This window comes from Ipomoea nil, unplaced genomic scaffold (genome assembly GCF_001879475.1).
Source record: "Ipomoea nil cultivar Tokyo-kokei standard unplaced genomic scaffold, Asagao_1.1 scaffold0302, whole genome shotgun sequence".
Classification (NCBI taxonomy): Eukaryota; Viridiplantae; Streptophyta; class Magnoliopsida; order Solanales; family Convolvulaceae; genus Ipomoea; species Ipomoea nil.
The window spans coordinates 4,016,378-4,034,298 of record NW_017616730.1 but is presented as its reverse complement, the minus strand read 5'-3'; the positions used below and the strand labels follow the sequence as shown (position 1 = coordinate 4,034,298).

The 17,921-nt window shown below is 35.0% G+C and overlaps 1 long non-coding RNA gene across 2 annotated transcripts; it reads right to left on the bottom strand.

The window, feature by feature from the left end:
• Positions 1-1,759: 1,759 nt before the first annotated feature.
• LOC109158520 lies at positions 1,760-8,684 on the bottom strand. Of its 2 annotated transcripts, none has more exons than XR_002050402.1 (5): positions 8,416-8,684; positions 7,107-8,329; positions 6,913-6,996; positions 2,907-3,007; positions 1,760-2,080 (listed from the first exon to the last, which is right to left on the bottom strand). It is a non-coding gene; the product is annotated as an uncharacterized LOC109158520 (long non-coding RNA). The 2 variants fall into 2 exon arrangements; XR_002050404.1 differs by having other exon boundaries at positions 8,438-8,684.
• Between the last annotated feature and the right edge of the window lie 9,237 nt (positions 8,685-17,921).

Here is a 17,921-nt window from a genome sequence, read left to right as displayed (position 1 = left end):
TAAAGCTGTGGTGTAAGTTTTGTAGAACTCAATTCCTCCTTACAATGTAGTGAACACTTGTCCTGCGAAAGGCTTTTTGGCTTCTTCACACTCTGGAGTCCAGTACTTCGTTGCTCCGGGTGAGATATTCATCAAACACCCAGTTGACTCCATTATTAAGTCGGCTTCACCTGTCAGGGATTGCATAATTATTAGTAAATTATGCAGTAAACTTGTGTGGCACAAAGTTTATAACCAACGGGCACACTCAGTGTGTTTCATCATCTTGTTTGGCACATTAATCGCACCACAGGTGCACATGCACCCTTCACAACTACGGTTAATACGGCATTCTAAAGGTCCCAACAATGCTCTGTCCTTGTGAGTAGGTATGTTCACTTATGGTCGGTGGACTTTGTACATAAGGGTACACGTGCTTAGTATGTGCACTGCGCCATAAATGTGGGGGCACACAGCCACCTATGCCCAGGTCTGTATGTGCACTTCAACATATTAGGGTATGCCGTTTGGGAGGGTGAACCCAGATTGGGAGGCCATGGACATTACTGTGTCCGCTTGCGATTCCTCGCAGTGCTGTGTGATTTAATGCAATCTCTGAGTGCATGCTTACACACTTCATTACTGGTCCCTATCAATTTCAATTATAAGCACAACCATAATAACGTATTCGTATATAGAACTTACTGTCTTGGTATTGTGTTGCCATCATCCAGAACGGCGAAGAACTCTTGGTCCACGGCTTCGACTACTTTGGGGTGCACGGCTCCGGCAGAACTTCGCAGGCGTTAGTCGGAGAGATTTCAGTAGCAGTGTTGTCATTCGCCAAATTGGAGATAGATTACAGAGTCCCGAATCATCTTCTTCTCCTATATTCTTGGAATAATTTCAAATATAATATTAATTATTAATTCTTGGGTGTTGGAAATTACCCTAGTGTCCCATGTAATTAATTATATTAATCGTGTCCTTATTTCTATTAATTAATATAAACCATCGATCGGATGGGGCTCAAAGGCTTAGATTAGTTCTTACGTTCCTATCTAAATATGGGTTCTTACTTGAAGCCATCCCTATATATATATATATATATATATATATATATATATATATATATATATATATATATATATATATATATATATATATATATATATATATATATATATATATATATATATATATATATATATATATATATATATAACATATTTTGTATTATAACTTTGATATTTAATTACAAGATAATGTAAAAAAGAAGACAATGGACAATGTAGTGAATATAATAAATTAATAAATTTGAAGGTAATGAATCTTTGAATTGTAGAAAATAAAGATAATATAACTAATAAAATTATATCACTTTTTAAAATTTTTATAATGAATATTTTTTTTAAATAAAGGAATTATAGACATCTAATTTTAAATTAATTAAATGCATATTATTAATTTTTGTTGTAGCTACTACTTTATTTAATAACTTAATAAGAGTAATAAAGTGGCATACATACTTTTCATCAACAATAATTAAATCAATATTTTTTTTTAATTTACATTCGTTGTTGAGACAAATTGTTTTGAGAGTTTGTCAATGACAATTGCTACAATCCTTATACCAATATAGCCAGGAGATTTGGCTCTCTTTTTCCCGCTCAGCTGAAGGGGGTATTTTAGACTTTCCTTTTTTTTGGGTTTCCAAATTTGTGATCAAAAGATTAAAAGAAACATGTAAGTTTAAACTTGGTTTCCAAGTTTTGAATCAATTTCCAATGTTTCTTCTCTTGGTTTTAAATATTGCAATTAATAGTGAGTAAAAACACTTAGGTTATTGTGTATAGTTGTGTTTTCCAGATGTTTCTCGGCCCATGTGTGAAAATGAAATCATGAGTTTTTTTTATTTACATCTAATCCCTATATAAATAGGCAGTGGATGTAGTTCTCCTTCCGTATTCGCATTATCTTGCATCTCTTCATCTACATTGTTCTCTTCTTTTTCACCATGGTTGAGCAGTTCATGCTTGGTTCTGAAATCCGTCAAGGGCAAACAAAGAAGGCTATGTGTGTAAAGCTGGTTCGTAGTTACCTGGTGAATCAAGGAAAACATAATGAGATTGTTACAAGCCATGAATCTTATGAAAGTTTCAGTATTCAATTTCTCTGGTGTAAGACATGTCTTTCACATCATTTTTCAAAGAAGTTTGTTTCATTTAGGAGACGGTATATCTCTCTTTATATTTGTTGTGTTTCCTATTGTTGTTTGTTATTTTTACTGATATTCTTCTTTTCCAGTGTTGTTACTAAGCATACACCTAAAAGGTCTATAGATCTTGCTTTAAGACATAGTGTAGGTTGTTTTGTACCTAGACAACTTAGTGATGTGTTGAGGATATGTAAGGTGGAGGAAGTGCTTACACAATATTGTGATGCTTTAGTTAATCAGTCCTTTGACTATGCTTTCACCAGGTTTTGATTCCCAGGTAGAAGACAACCCACCTACAGAGGTATTTATATCTACTACTCACTTACTGTTCTCTTTTTGGGTCTTTAACTGCTACTTTTTTTTCTTTGATTCTTATAGGATTTGTTTGGGTGTAATGATGGTGGTTGTATTGGGCTGGATGGGATTGTTAAAGCGGATGTTCAGCATCGCGATGCATCTTTTGAAACAGCACAACATGTGAAGAGGTTGTTTTCTGATGATTTTCCAACTGGTTTCAGTTGCAAAAAATCTAAGATTGTTTGTGTTGATAAGGAAAACTGAAGTGAATCTGTGTGTGGCTTTAGATGTATTTGGACAATGACTTTCCTATTTCTAATATTTCTCTAATTTCCCTAATGTTTTATGATTTATCAACTATCAGACTATGTTCATGTTTCTGTTATCAATAGAGATCTGGATAAATTTTTACCTGACATTTGCTTCCTAATACATGTGTTCTTCTTTAACTTACAGCTTTTCCATTTGGTATGAGTGGGTTTCAATTGTCATTCGTCCTGCTTGGCCAGATTCCTGTAAAAGTGATAAAAATTAGTAATGTTGGTCTAGATTCATACATCTGAATGGAGTGGATGTACAACAAAACTAAATTTTGTAAACAAAAAAAAAAATATGAGGGCTTTGTATTTTTGGTGTAAAAAATTAATAACAATGATGCATGTGCAGTATTGCAGCAGGAAACTCTTCAATGTTAATACTACATCATTGGGAATAAGATAGATACAGAAAAAATCACATGGTAGTCCACAAACCAAATGAACATGCTTCATATTACAGATTTTGAAGGACAAAGTGCTAAGCTCATTAATTACATCTGTTTCAACTGTGGAATTGAGGTTTAAATATTCAGAGGTAATTACTTTGTTTTTTGTTGTACTACTGATTTTATTGTTATGTTTAAAATGGTGTACTATTTTTTTTGGGTGGTTGATTCTGTTCCAGTTGAGCTTCAGCGCTTAACTAGAAAGGTTAAGTTGTTCAGAGCAACTGTTAGGAAAGAGCAACTCCAAAGTATGCAGTCTCCCTTCACAGTACTTAGTGTTTCTACTGATGAAGAAGTGTTTTCACATCACTGTTCTAATCTGTTGGGTGACAATCCATTGAGTATGCTTTCTCAGGGTTTGGATTCTAATGTGGATGGAGGTGCTGGTTCTGAGGCATAGTGTAACACCCCGAGATTTTGAAATTTTTAAAATTTATATAAAAAGGTGAATTCTCATTAAATCCCAAAATCAAACATAAGAGTACGGGGTGTTATGTCACATCTGAGCTGGAGAACTCAGATGCACAGGCTAACTAACTAAATATCCTCAAAGCAATGTCAATACATAATCACGGCACGCAGGCCGAAAGGGAAACTAACTAGTCTACGCTCCGGATCTCTAGCGCGCTCCGGTGTCTATTCATCTGTGCCTGAAAGCCAAATATATCTGTTCAGCGAATGATGCTGGTAACCCACTCTAACGCGTTGAAATACAATATATATATATATATATATATATATATATATATATATATATATATATATATATATATATATATATATATATATATATAGGAAAACCATTTTGAAGCAGAAAGATATATTCTTAAGAAACTCTAGCTTTAAAACCGGAATTAGACTCGACAAATAGGGATAAGCACATTCAACAGTTATAATCAAGCACATAAAGATACTAGCATATATCCTAGGGTCACAGCTCACTTTCAAATCATTCACATCATCATTCAATCATCATTTGTGACACTCAATCACACTGAGCTGGCGCCACGGGACCAATCGCATGCCCCGAACATGAGGGTTAACGCATATAGCACTAACACGGCACCCTACCTCATACCGCAGCATGAAGGGAGTTGATCGCAACCAACCCTTTAAAGACCGCTGACGAACTCAACGTCGGACCACAATCCTACACACCGCTGACACGCCCAGTCGGTGGACTGTGATCCCCTTTACAAGGGGGGACATACGACCCTACACACCGTTGACGGGCACAGTCGGTGGACCGTAGCGGATCAAGCCCTACACACCGTTGACGGGCACAGTCGGTGGACCGTAGCGGATCAAGCCCTACACACCGCTGAGAGACTCAGTCGGTGGGCGAAGATCCTCGGAGACTACGACCCTACACACCGCTGGCCCATCACTAGGTGGATCGCAGCCAGCCGTAGCCCTACACACCGCCTGATTACTCAGGTCGATGGACTACAGCCTTCCTCGGGTTTATTGGCCCTACACACCGCCTGGTGCGTCCAGTTCGGTGGGTCATCGTACCCGAGGCCCATGTGGACCACAGCCCAAGAAGTTAATCACTGACCGCAGCCAGGAGGATGAACCGCAGCTCATAAGTAACCAACAGTGAACCGCAGCCCTATATAATATTTATATACCTGACCGATCGCAACCGGTCTGGTTAACAGTTGGGATGGTTCTCAACCCATCCAACTGCCCGTATAGCCAATTTGATCGCAACCAAATTGGGGAATCATGCATCACATAACACACAATAGCACATAATAGCACATTGGGAAGGGGAAGACACATGAATAAGCTTACGTGTGATCATTCACATACTAAGAATAGTCCTAAGGGGTTCATACGATTTCCACCTAGGTCAACGGGTTACCGATTCAACTAGCATGCAATCCCTAAGACTCTTTTATCCTACGAACGGTACCCAAAACATCAAACTAGACTCAAGCACGACAAACGGGGTCCGTTGGGACACCACGGGGAATGGGAAACATCAAATGGGGAAGCCAAAGACCCGGGGTGGGTACGGACCAGCGGGTAGCCGGTGGGTGGGGGTCACCCGCCGGCTGCCCGCCGGAGATCATCGCCCTGGCAGCGGGTTGCCGGCAAGCGAACGCCTGCCTGGCGCCTGCCCGCTGCTGCCTGGCGGTGATTTTCGGGCAGCGGGTAGGTGGCGGGTACCCCTACCCCCACTGACTCTTTTATCACAATTACGTCCCGGGATCCTTTGTGGAACCCGAAACCATGCTTAGACACTTTTAAACGCAATTAACGACACCACGTAGGCAATTAATGGATCAAAAACAAGAATCACGTATAACTCATCCTATTACGACTTCTGAATATAAACAACACCCGAACATGCGAATTCCCACCCATATATAACAAGAACATTACAACACAAATTCCCAATCCACCCTAGGGCTCTAATCCCTCCCAAATCATCAAAATCACAATTTATCTTTAACATTAAGAAATATCAAGATTTGTCAAGAATCATCACATCAATATCAAGAACCTCTTTTCAACATCAAGATCATCAAGATTATTAAGAATACACATAAATCATCTTATCAATCATCAAGAGTATATCACAAATAGCATAGAGGAATTAATCAAGACACAAGCATATAGAAGGAGGCCAAGGAAGGAGATTATAGCGAAGAAAATAGGTTTTGTTGAGACATGGGTTACCTCTTAACCTTAATTAATCCTCCCTTGGCTATTAAGGTTCTTCCCTAAGATTTCCATCCGTTTGATCTCCCTAGGCTTGGTGGTGGGGAGTCCCTTGGGAATTCTTGTGTGGTGATATCTATTGTGGTGTGACTTCTAGGTGCCTCCTATGTCCTTATATATATATATATATATATATATATATATATATATATATATATATATATATATATATATATATATATATATATATATATATATATATATATATATATAGGAGTCCTAATTAGGGTCTAAATGATATGGGTTTACTAATTTTATTCCTTATAGGATTAAGGGTTTGGTTTAGGGATAAGGGTTCATGGTTCATGGTGGACCATATTAATTAATTAAAGGGAATCCTAACCAAATTAAATCTTTTTTAATTATTATTATCGGGATTAATTAAATAATTAATTCGGGATTAAAGGCCGTAACACGGGGTGTTACATATAGCATTTAGTTTGTAGTTGTTTGTTGCAGTGTTTTAGGTTCTAAGTTTTTAATACTTCTATATTTGGGTGTTTATAGGACTTTATGCTATTAAATGATGATGAGTGTGTTGGTCTAGACGATATTGACAGCCAAGATGTTACTTCTTCTAACCCAACTTCTGCCAAGAAAAATCTGTTGGAGGATATTGAAGCTACGGGGGTCTTAAAAGGTCTAAGGCGGTTACTGTTCAGAAGGAGAACTGACAAATTTCTGTTGAGGGGTTGTGGTTTATGGGATTGTGATGGGTGTTTACTCTTAAATGTTATGTACACTTAAGAGTATTTCTATTTCCTATAGTAGGTTTTGTACTCTTTATGTTTGCAAGTTCTGTTTTGAAATTGCTCTAATGCCAGTAATTTCCAGATTCCTCTTTCTAAGAGGCTTTATGTATGCCTAAAAATCATATCCTAGGCTAAGAAGTAGCACCTAATGTTTACTAAAGTGTAAGGGTTACCTTGATTTACTTTGTGAGATGCCCTCCTTACTTCAGTGGTATTGATTTCCATTTGAGTGCCCAAAAAATTATGCTTTGATACACCTATATTTAGAAAGAAATGTTAGTTCTGGCTGCTGTTGTATTTGGCAGTCACTTATTTCTCCAATGAATATAAATGTAATGCAATAACAAACATGATACCTATCACTTACTTGTCCAAGTATTGCAAGTTCATTTTTTTCCTTCCAGTTTTTAGCTTGCAAAGATCCTTGATAGTCCAGTCATCTTCATGTATTTGGACTCATGCAAGAAAAGAAAAAAAAAAAATTGCTCCTTCCAGTTTTTAGCCTGCAAAGGTCCTCAGTGGTCCAGTGATCTTCATGTCTTTGTGACTCGTGCAAAAAAATAAAAATAGCATGAGTAATCAACAATTGGGACAGTATGGATGTTGCACCCTAATTGAACCATTATTGGGGATTGACATCAAAAATTCAGAAAAGTGGATGATTTCAAGGTAAAAAAGACATGTCTCACCAATGTTAAATATGAAGTCCTAACTATTAACTATTTTCAAAAAACTATTAACTATTAAATATATAAAATATATAACAGTTATAAGTGCAAATTCCACTGTATTGAACAGAGAACCAAATGACTAGAGCAGATTGATATTGAAATCAAATCTGCACAAATTCTATATTCCCAATAAAATGGGTCATCTAATCAGTATAAGTCTATTAATAGGTAATCATTCTATTGCTATTATCAATTCTTTCAAGGACTTATAAATAATTGGTATTTTCTCATGTGTGATGGAGCCATTTCCCTTCCAATTCCTCTTTCTAAAGCCAGATAGGAAGTTGCATATTACACAAATGAAGAAGTTAGAGAATTCTGCAAAAAGTACATCCAAGAGAAAACATGAACATGGAAATAAAGGTATACTTTCATTTAAATAATTACCTATGTTTTAGGCAGTATTTTTTCTTATAGCATGAATAAAAACCTATTATTTGTAATATAATAGTTGAAATTATGTTTTTATGAAATTGAATTGCAGTTTGCAATTTGATATGGAAAAAATAATACATTTATTGTAAGAATGTAAGTAAATATTACATATTCTGAAAGTGAAACTCAAAGTAAGACTTAAACAAAGTATCATATTTCTATAAATTAACAGAATTAATGACTTAATTGAAATTGAAGAGAAATATACATTTAGCACATAAAGATTGCCATATTTCAAAATCGGAATAGTACATGCAAATATTAACGGCACAGTTTTGAAAATTTCGCTAGGTATGTAGAAAATTATGTACTAGAATACTTATCTTCATTTCTTTGTGCGTAGCTTTTCCAATTAGTTTTTAGCTTCAAAATCCTAGTGCGTTTTTTGCAGATCGATAGTTTGCTTGATAGTTTGCCTATTCATCTGCAAATTGGATTACGAAGTGTATTAGGGTTTTCAGAAAATTGGTAAAATTAGCTTTATAGTATGTAAAATAATGTAAATATTACCTGATAGAGTAGGATGTTTTACGAGCTGATGTCGAAGAGCTTCTTTGTCGGTTGCGCCATTTCACCACAAAGGATTCGATTAAGGTTTCTACTGGATAAAAGATCTAGAAGTGATGGAATTAGATTGTACAATTTTTCGACGTGCATAGCTTGGATTTAGTTTTGTGGTGCCAGGGTTGGCTTGGTTTCCATTTGTGTCGACGGAGGAGGGTTTCGGGCAGAGACGCGAGGAAGTCGACGGGGAAATAGGGAGGCGGTGTTGGTTTCTAGGCAAACTTAACCTAATTTTTTTTAAATGCATAAAAATCAAATGATTTTTAAAGTTCTTGATATATAATCTTTGATGCTTAACTTTGAATGTTGTGTATTTAGCCGGACTAATTATTTGAACAAAGTTTATATTAAATTTTATATTATATATTTTTTAAAATATATTTTAACATATTCGTAATATATGTTTAACAATTATGCCAACTCTGATTGAGATAAGGTTTGAACCTAAGACATTGCTTATAGAAATTAATGAGTAAGTTAAAAATAATAAATAGTTAACGGAATATTCCGTTACTAAAGTTTATACTAACGGAATTTAAGTTATTTAAGGGAATAAAATAATATAATAGAGGGTAAATAAGGAAAATCATTAAAAAAAATACTAAAATCAAAATAATATGAACCATTCATTTTAGGGAAAATTGCATCTTTGGTCCCTGAGTTATACCCAAGTTCCGACTCAGTCCCTGAGTTATTACCGTATCCATTTTTAGTCCCTAAGTTTTGAACGAAGTGGCGCATTTGGTCCCCGACCGTTAAAATTGACGGAAAAATTATAAAATATTTAAAATTTGAGGGGTAAAGTAGGAAATTCACATTTTATTCTCCTTTTTATATCAAAATCACTTTCACAACATTATTTTTCATTTCTTAGCCTCTTATTTCAAGGTTGTTCAATTCTAAAAGTATTTCAATAACTTTAGTATGACTTGTTATGAACCCGACTCTCGTATAACAAACTTAAGACTTAGCAAAAATAAAGAAACAATTGATCGTTGTCTTCATACGTGTGAAACAGACTATCCTATCAATTTTCAATTTTTTTACTAAGCAACAAAGGTAATCAAACCAGAACTTTTGAGATACCAAATGATGTCAAATTTCTCAGTTTGCTTTTATGAGAAATTCACCAACGAAATAACTTGAGATATTTAGTATGTAAATTTTTTTTTTCATATGCAGTACTTTCGTCAATAATAATTTTTAGAAGTTACAAAAGTTTTTAGAATTTTCATAACTGAGTCTTAGGTCCTCATTCATTACTTTGGTTTTTAAGAAGACAGAGGAGGTGATGGATATATATATTATATATATAATATAATTTTCATATATTGTCAAGATATACGATTCTTAATTAAGTTACTGTAAAGCTTATGGAAGAATTTTATGTACTAAAAATCTCAAGTTACTCCCTTGGTGAATTTGTCATAAAAATAACTTGAGAAATTTGATATCTTCTTGTATTTCAAAGTTATGGTTTGATTACCATTATATTTAGTAAGGGAAATCAGAAACTTTTAGGATGGTGTGTTTTACATCCTTGATGACAATGATCAAGTGTTCTCTTGTTTGTACTGAGTCACATGTTCCTTATACGAGACTCAAGTTACTAAAAAGTCATACGAAGATTATTGAATTGCTTTTGAAATTGAAGAATCTTGAAAAAGAATGCTAGGAAGTTGAAAATAATGTTGCAAAAGTGATTTCAATATAAGAAAGAAAATAAAATGTGAATATACTATTTTACCCTTAAAATTTTAAATATTTTTTTAATTTTTCCTTTAGTTTTAACGGACAGGGACCAAATGCGCAACTTCGCTCATAACTCAGGGACTAAAAACGCATACGGTCATAACTTAGGGACTGAGTCGTCACTACCATTATAACTCAGGGACCAAACTCGCAATTTTCCCTTCATTTTAAGAAACAATAGACCATTCATTTTAAGAAACAATAGTACCGACATTTTTTTGTTCCAGTTAAGGGCCTAACATTATTCGCTCTTATTAGAATTATATATATATATATATATATATATATATATATATATATATATATATATATATATATATATATATGTATGTATGTAGAAATAATAATTTAGTAGCTACAACAACAAATAATAAATATGCATTTTTTTTAATTTAGAATTATTTGTCTGCAACGCATTTATTCAAAAAAATTATTCATTATCAATAAATTAAATAAGAGAAATAATTTCACTAATTATATTTTCTTTATTTTTCTTCAATATAAAAATTCTTTAAATCCAAATTCATCAATTGATTATATTCGCAACATAGTCCCTACAATGTCTTTATTCAAAAAAAAAATTGAGTTAATACCCAAAACGGTCCTCGACTATAGTGGTTTTTCTCAATTTCGTCCTAAACGACTTTGGTGACCTAATGTAGACCCAAACTTTTGTGTTTTTGCTCAATTTAGTTCTCCGTTTGTTATTCCGTCAAATTGATTTTAAATAAAGGGACAATTTAATAATCTCAATATTGGTCTCTCTTTACTCTTAGACCTACGAAGTGCGAAATCCCTCTTTCTTTTACGAATTACTCTCATAATTACTCCCAGACTTGCGAATCAAAGTTTATATTCGCAGGTTTGGGAGTAATTCGTAAAAGAAAGAGGGATTCTGCACTTCGCAGGTCTATGTGTAAAGATATGTCAATATTGAAATTACTAAATTGTCACTCTATTTAAGACCAATTTGACGGAATAACAAACGGGGGACTAAATTGAGCAAAAATGCAAAAGTCTGAGATTACATTCGGTCACCAAAGTCGTTTAGGATTAAATTGAGAAAAAACCACTATAGTCGAGGACTATATTGGGTATTAACTTAAAAAAAATTATTCATTATCAATAAATTAATTAAGAAAAATAATTTCATTAGTTATATTCTCTTTATTTTTCTCCAATGTAAAAATTTTCTACATTTAAATTCATCAAGTGATTATATTCACTACATTGTCTATTATCATTTTTTTTTTGCATTTATTTTTTAATTAAATATCAAAGTTCTAATACAAAATAATGATATTTATTTATTTACCAAATATTTTATTAATACTATAAAAAAATTAAAAAAAAAAATAAAATATATATATATATATATATATATATATATATATATATATATAATTAAGCCAATCATATTAACTACTAGAAAGATTTGTTGACAAAAATAGTATTCAAATCACACAACAAATTGAAATGTGAAACTACTTGAGGGATATATTTATCAGGATTCGTTGACAAAGGTCTATTATTACCAAGTTAGTAGTTTATTGCTGGTGTGACACTAATAAGTATGCTAACACGTAATATTTTATGTTTGTGTGGATATTTTATGTATATAATTATTTTTTTATTAAAATTTTTTTATCCTTTTATTTTTAGAGTAATCACTGACCATCATGGCGACTGCCAGTGGCTATTTTCGTTGATGGATAGTAGGTTCTCAAACCTTAATGCTCGCCTTTGTTCCTCTCATATGAAGGCAAGCACAACAACCATGCTCGCCTATGTTCCTCTCATATGAAGGCAGGCACAACAACCACCTCTATTAGACATGTACATCTGTCATGTTAGACTGAGATTATCTTTCAATTTGCCCATTTGCAAAATGATGTGGCATTTGCTGTAACGTTTATCCGTTACTATTATTATAACATTAGGATAAGTTATGATAATATTCAGTATTTGATATGTGGTGCAACACTAATAACCTAATAGCTAGACTACCATTATGATTAGGAGTCTGGTTAGGGTTTAGGAGACCTAAAGACAATCAACCACAATGATGGCCAGTGGTTATATAAGGTCACTAGTCCTCTCACTGCTCACATTACATACCTCATACACCATCTAGAGAGAGCTGAGTAAAGTGAGAGACAAAGCGCTTATCATCTCTGCAGCAGTCCGGATCGCTCAACCGTAAGAAGAACTATGGCTGGAGGTTAGTACGATCCTATTATCACATATAAGATTATGCATGTGATATTTTAGTCTAACAGTTGGTATCAGTTGCCTGTATAATCTCTGCCTAGTTTGTTTAATTGCTTAAATATTTGCACATTTATATATTTTGTTATATAATTGAGATACATGTGTAAATATTCTTGAGTATGCAATTAAATTTTCTGGACTGCTGAAAATAATTTTCCGCATTAAGAATTAATTAAAAAAAAATTATTATTGAATAATTATTTTGGCCTACTGCTTCGCCATTTTTTCTCATGCCGACATCCATTTTTTCTGTTGGCGCTGCTTACGGTAGAAAATTGAAGAAGATGATGATGTTATGTTAATGGGCCAGGTTTGGCCCAATTTGGGCTAGACCTGGGCTCATTAAGAAAAAAAGGAAATTATATATATATATATATTTTTTAATCTGGGCCTGTTATGGTTTTGGATCAAACCTGAATTGATATTTGGACTACATCAATTCATTCAGATTAACATCTTCATCATATTTGGACTTCTTCTAATTAAATTATCCAATTGAAAATTTTTTTATTAAGTCTATTATTAAATTATTATTCAACTTTGAATACTTATTCAGTTTTAATTTTTCAGTTGAATTTTAATTTAATAATGTTTCAGATTAAATTGTATTAAATGTTGCAATTTAATTATGGAGTATTTTGTGAGTAATATGCATAATCTGAGCATGCTATGTATCTCTTTATTGCAATAATTATTTGACTGTTATAATTATATGCCTAGAAAAGCATGCTCATTAAGAAAATTTTAGAGCCTTTTAGGTCTAAATTATATGTTATGCATGATTTAGTGCCTTTTAGGTGAATTAGTGCCTTTCAGGTTAGATTATGCATATTATTACTCACTCTTCAGTTATTACTCCACTCGTGCTCTTATAAAGTACCTAAAGCACATAAAGTACATAAACAATTCGTAGTTTACCCTATTCAAAGCCTTATCCATAGGTGAAACTACTCTTTAGATCTCTCAAACGATTTTACTTCAAAAATGAGAATACATGAATTAGGGAAGTTTCTTGGGGAGGAATACTAGTTCTATGGCCTTGGCTTAAAAGCCTTGTTGCTACTAGTCCCCTTGCGACGCTACTCTGTCTAAGGAGTTGGTATTTAACCGAGCTTTGTCTCGACCAACTTTCCTGGGAGTATACCTAAGGATTGTCTATCATATTTTGGTTTAATCTGTTTGTTTATTAGGTTTTCTTGCTAATGTGATTATGTTCTTTGGTTAATTAAAGAGTAGCCACAACATCTTTAATTTTTCCAAAATTACATATTAAGTTTTACTCACATAAAGTTAATGCAAGAATATTGTAATTCACTCTGCGTGATATGGCAAAATTTAGCCCACAGGCAATTTTGTTATATTTGTAGGGTGAATTAGGATGAAATACCATACTATGATCATAATTTGCCCACAGGGATTATGTATCGGCATATAGTTTTGGTAGTTTTGTCATTAAGGGTGGAAAAATTAAAATCGCACCCATTTCGTTTCCACCATTCAGTTTTGGTAAATTCATTATGCGTAAAAATTTAGCCCACAGGCAATTTTTATGGCATCCGAATTTATCTTTTGCATAATTTTACATTGGTAATATTGTGTACTTCAGTATCTCTCTCTAATTTTGTGCCTCGAAAATATTCTAACCAAGCTTTCAATTTTTCTTTTACAGTCACTCTTCCAATCACTCAATCAATAACAATTGATACTCCTATCCTCAATTATGACAATCACAAAGAGTGGAAAGACGCTGTTTTATTGAATTTAGGAATATTGGGGTTTGATTATGCTCTTCGCAATAAGAAGCCTGCTGAGCTTACTGCGGAAAGCACTGAGGAACAAAAAACGCTATACGAGCGATGGGCAACAGCCAATCGCTTAGGCGTATTCCTCATTAAGTCTAAAATTGCCAGAGAGATTCGTGGTCCCGTCGATGATATTGAGAACATTGAGCCATTACTCAAAGTCATCGATGAGCAATTTGTTGACGCGAATAAATCTCTGGCAAGTACCCTGATAATGAAGTTTATCAATATGCGTCTTTCCACTGTCAAGGGAACGCGGAAACACATCATGGAACTCAGGGACATTGCGGCACAATTGAAGAAGTTGAAAATTATTCTTCCAGATGCTTTTGTGGTGCACTTTGCACTAAATACCCTATCCCAGGAATATAGCGCGTTTAAAATTGCCTATAATACACATAAGGATGAATGGTCTATCAATCAATTGATTACCATGTGTACTCAAGAGGAAACGCGACTTGTAACTGAGCTTGGGGAAAGTGCTTTTATGGCCACAACAAGGCCTAAAAGAAAGTCTGGAAAACCTAAGGGACTTACCATAGCTGCTAAGGAGAAACTAACCCCGAAAGCAGACATTAAGAAGATACAAAAGTGTTTCTTTTGCAAAAAGAAGGGACACATGAAGAAAGATTGTATCAAGTTTCAGAAATGGATGTCCCAAAAAGGTAACATTTCATCTTCTTTCGTTTGTTTCGAATCTAACATGTCAGAAGTTAATACTAATTCCTGGTGGATTGACTCTGGTTCAACAATCCACATTGCAAACTCTTTGCAGGATATGACAAAACTGAGACAGCCAAAGGGAACTGAGTGTAGCATCTTCTCTGGAAACAAGATTGCGTCACTAGTAGAAGCTGTCGGAGTTTGCAATTTAGTTTTGGACAATGGCTTTGTATTGACATTAGAAAAGACTTTTTATGTTCCTAGTTTTTCTAGGAACTTAGTTTCAGTATCTAGACTTGTACCCTTCGGATATTCTTTTGAGTTTAATACCAATAATATCAAGTTATTTCGTTATTCTACTTGTGTTGGTACTGGTACATTGTCTAATGGTCTTTTCCGTCTTAAATTAAAGAATGATTCAGTTTACAATTCTTTACATGTTCAAAACGGCACCAAACGGTGTAGTATTAACGACAATTCCTCAATGTTGTGGCATCGGAGATTAGGTCATATCTCCCTTGAGCGTATTAAAAGGTTGGTAAAGGATGAAGTACTTTCTACTCTAGACTATACTGACTTTGAGACTTGCGTTGACTGCATTAAGGGTAAGCAGACAAACAAGTCAAAGAAAGGTGCCAATAGAAGTTCAACGTTGTTGGAAATTATTCATACTGACATATGTTGTCCTGATATGACAATACCTGGTCAGAAATATTTCATCACCTTTATTGATGACTTCTCAAGATTTTCCTATGTGTATTTACTTCATCATAAACATGAAGCATTGGATGCCTTTAAATCATTTAAAGCTGAAGTTGAAAACCAATGTAACAGGAAAATACACATAGTTAGGTCTGATAGGGGTGGTGAATACTATGGTAGATATACTGAGAATGGACAAGCACCTGGTCCCTTTGCTAAGTTTCTTCAAGAGCATGGGATTGTTGCCCAATACACCATGCCTGGTTCTCCGGACCAAAATGGTGTAGCTGAAAGAAGAAACCGGACCCTTCTGGATATGGTGCGGAGTATGCTTAGCAACTCTAAGCTTCCTAAGTCGTTGTGGGATGAAGCGCTTAAGACGGCAACGTATATATTAAACCGTGTTCCAACCAAGGCTGTCCCTAAGACACCGTTTGAGTTATTCAAAGGTTGGAAACCGAGTTTGCAACATATGCATGTTTGGGGATGTCCGTCTGAGGTGAGGATATATAACCCACACGAAAAGAAACTTGATCCAAGGACGATTAGTGCTTTCTTTATTGGATATGCACAATCTTCTAAGGGTTATAGGTTCTATTGTCCATCTCATACTACTAGGATAGTGGAATCAAGGAATGCTAAATTTCTTGAAGATGACTTGATTAGTGGGAGTGATCGGTTTAAGGACTTAGTTCCTTCCTTCGATCATATTGACTCTCAACCTTCTATGTCATCTGGTGGGGTTGTACTTATTCGCAGTGCTCCTTTAGTTATGCCTGCAGATATACCACCTACCGTTGAGATTCCACAAACTGTTGAGGATCAGCCTTTGGAAGAACCAGTTCAGGACTTGCAGCAACCGCCTGAACTAGATTTCGAACCAATGGTTGAACCAACTCAGGATATACAGCAAGATTCTGAGCCGATGCAGACTGAACCGATTCAAGAACTGCCACCAGTTCCTGAAGAGGTAGTTGCCCCGCAGCCTGTACAAGGTGATGAGGGTCCAACCTTAAGACGGTCTACTCGGATAAGGCGATCAACAGTTCCTAGTTATTATGTTTCGTATCTACAAGAATCTGACATAGGGGCTGAAGATGATCCTGAAACATTCTCTCAAGCCACAAATTGTGCACAGTCTGACTTATGGTTAGAATCCATGAAAGATGAAATGAATTCCATGAAGGACAATGGAGTTTGGGATCTCGTTGAGTTGCCTAATGGGGCCAAGGCCATTGGCTGTAAATGGGTTTTTAAGACTAAAAGAAACTCATTAGGCAACATTGAGAGATACAAGGCCCGGCTTGTTGCCAAGGGATTTACTCAAAAAGAAGGAATCGATTACAAGGAGACTTTTTCTCCTGTATCAAAGAAAGATTCACTTCGGGTCATTCTGGCATTAGTTGCACATTTTAATCTTGAGTTGCAACAAATGGATGTGAAAACCGCTTTCCTAAATGGTGATCTAGAAGAGGAGGTTTACATGAAGCAACCTGAAGGTTTCTCTTCTAGGGGTGGTGAGCATTTAGTATGTAAGCTTAAGAAATCCATATACGGTTTAAAACAAGTCTCCCGTCAATGGTATCTCAAATTCGATGGGGTAATTTCTTCATTTGGTTTTGTTGAAAATCCCTCAGATAACTGTATATACCAGAAGGTGAGCGGGAGTAAAATTTGCTTTCTTGTTTTATATGTGGATGACATCTTACTTGCCACCAATGATAAGGGGATGCTTCGTGATGTGAAACAATTTCTTTCTAAAAACTTTGATATGAAGGATATGGGTGATGCCTCTTATGTTATTGGCATTAAAATTCAGAGAGATAGGTCCCGAGGTATACTGGGTTTATCTCAAGAAACCTATATAAACAAAGTTTTAGAGAGATTTCATATGCAAAATTGTTCACCGAACGCTGCTCCCATATCTAAGGGGGATAGATTCAGTTTGGACCAATGTCCGAAAAATGATTTGGAGAAGGAATCCATGGAGAACATCCCTTATGCTGCAGCAGTTGGATGTCTTGGATATATTCAAGTCTGTACGAGGCCGGATATTGCTTTTGCGGTTGGAATGCTAGGGCGTTACCAACACAATCCGGGGTTGGACCATTGGAGAGCTGTAAAGAAGGTTCTAAGGTATCTCAAAGGAACCAAAGGTTACAAGCTTGGGTTTAGGCAGACGGACAATTTAGATCTTGTCGGTTATTCAGACGCGGACTTTGCTGGCTGTGTTGATTCTCGAAAATCAACTTCAGGGTGCGT